Genomic DNA, 2,500 nt, shown 5'->3' with positions numbered 1-2,500 from the left:
CAGGGAAGGTGCTGCCTCTCGCTTCGCTCGCTGTCCGCCGCTCGCCGCTCGCTTGCCCAGCCAAAAATGGCCAGTTTTGGCCCGTTTTTGGGCCGTTTTGGCCAGTTTTTGGCCTGTTTTTGCGTTGCGCGGTGACCGTCTTGAGCGGAGCAAAATGTCAGCCATCTCAGCACCCTGGAACCCCCCGGGTGGCACAGGGCTGGATGGGGCTTTCGTATAGCAGGGACGGTGCTGCCTCTCGCTTCGCTCGCTGTCCGCCGCTCGCCGCTCCCTCGCGCAGCCAAAAATGGCCAGTTTTGTCCCGTTTTTGGGCCGTTTTGGCCAGTTTTTGGCCTGTTCTTGCGTCGCGCGGTGACCGTCGTGAGCGGAGCAAAATGTCAGCCATCTCAGCACCCTGGAACCCCCCGGGTGGCACAGGGCTGGATGGGGCTTTCGTATAGCAGGGACGGTGCTGCCTCTCGCTTCGCTCGCTGTCCGCCGCTCGCCGCTCGCTCGCGCAGCCAAAAATGGCCAGTTTTGGCCCGTTTTTGGGCCGTTTTGGCCAGTTTTTGGCCTGTTCTTGCGTCGCGCGGTGACCGTCGTGAGCGGAGCAAAATGTCAGCCATCTCAGCACCCTGGAACCCCCCGGGTGGCACAGGGCTGGATGGGGCTTTCGTATAGCAGGGACGGTGCTGCCTCTCGCTTCGCTCGCTGTTCGCCGCTCGCCGCTCGCTCGCGCAGCCAAAAATGGCCAGTTTTGGCCCGTTTTGGCCAGTTTTTGGCCTGTTTTTGCGTTGCGCGGTGACCATCTTGAGCGGAGCAAAATGTCAGCCATCTCAGCACCCTGGAACCCCCCGGGTGGCACAGGGCTGGATGGGGCTTTCGTATAGCAGGGACGGTGATGCCTCTCGCTTCGCTCGCTGTCCGCCGCTCGCTGCTCGCTCGCGCAGCCAAAAATGGCCAGTTTTGGCCCGTTTTTGGGCCGTTTTGGCCTGTTTTTGGGCTGTTCTTGCGTCGCGCGGTGACCGTCGTGAGCGGAGCAAAATGTCAGCCATCTCAGCACCCTGGAACCCCCCGGGTGGCACAGGGCTGGATGGGGCTTTCGTATAGCAGGGACGGTGCTGCCTCTCGCTTCGCTCGCTGTCCGCCGCTCGCCGCTCGCTCGCGCAGCCAAAAATGGCCAGTTTTGTCCCGTTTTTGGGCCGTTTTGGCCTGTTTTTGGGCTGTTCTTGCGTCGCGCGGTGACCGTCGTGAGCGGAGCAAAATGTCAGCCATCTCAGCACCCTGGAACCCCCCGGGTGGCACAGGGCTGGATGGGGCTTTCGTATAGCAGGGACGGTGCTGCCTCTCGCTTCGCTCGCTGTCCGCCGCTCGCCGCTCGCTCGCGCAGCCAAAAATGGCCAGTTTTGGCCCGTTTTTGGGCCGTTTTGGCCAGTTTTTGGCCTGTTCTTGCGTCGCGCGGTGACCGTCGTGAGCGGAGCAAAATGTCAGCCATCTCAGCACCCTGGAACCCCCCGGGTGGCACAGGGCTGGATGGGGCTTTCGTATAGCAGGGACGGTGCTGCCTCTCGCTTCGCTCGCTGTTCGCCGCTCGCCGCTCGCTCGCGCAGCCAAAAATGGCCAGTTTTGGCCCGTTTTGGCCAGTTTTTGGCCTGTTTTTGCGTTGCGCGGTGACCATCTTGAGCGGAGCAAAATGTCAGCCATCTCAGCACCCTGGAACCCCCCGGGTGGCACAGGGCTGGATGGGGCTTTCGTATAGCAGGGACGGTGATGCCTCTCGCTTCGCTCGCTGTCCGCCGCTCGCTGCTCGCTCGCGCAGCCAAAAATGGCCAGTTTTGGCCCGTTTTTGGGCCGTTTTGGCCTGTTTTTGGCCTGTTCTTGCGTCGCGCGGTGACCGTCGTGAGCGGAGCAAAATGTCAGCCATCTCAGCACCCTGGAACCCCCCGGGTGGCACAGGGCTGGATGGGGCTTTCGTATAGCAGGGACGGTGCTGCCTCTCGCTTAGCTCGCTGTCCGCCGCTCGCCGCTCGCTCGCGCAGCCAAAAATGGCCAGTTTTGTCCCGTTTTTGGGCCGTTTTGGCCTGTTTTTGGGCTGTTCTTGCGTCGCGCGGTGACCGTCGTGAGCGGAGCAAAATGTCAGCCATCTCAGCACCCTGGAACCCCCCGGGTGGCACAGGGCTGGATGGGGCTTTCGTATAGCAGGGATGGTGCTGCCTCTCGCTTCGCTCGTTGTCCGCCGCTCGCCGCTCGCTCGCGCAGCCAAAAATGGCCAGTTTTGGCCCGTTTTTGGGCCGTTTTGGCCAGTTTTTGGCCTGTTCTTGCGTCGCGCGGTGACCGTCGTGAGCGGAGCAAAATGTCAGCCATCTCAGCACCCTGGAACCCCCCGGGTGGCACAGGGCTGGATGGGGCTTTCGTATAGCAGGGACGGTGCTGCCTCTCGCTTCGCTCGCTGTCCGCCGCTCGCCGCTCGCTCGCGCAGCCAAAAATGGCCAGTTTTGGCCCGTTTTGGCCAGTTTTTGGC

The sequence above is a fragment of the Musa acuminata genome, unplaced genomic scaffold (genome assembly GCF_036884655.1).
Source record: "Musa acuminata AAA Group cultivar baxijiao unplaced genomic scaffold, Cavendish_Baxijiao_AAA HiC_scaffold_404, whole genome shotgun sequence".
Lineage (NCBI taxonomy): Eukaryota > Viridiplantae > Streptophyta > Magnoliopsida > Zingiberales > Musaceae > Musa > Musa acuminata.
This window is presented reverse-complemented; position numbering follows the sequence as displayed.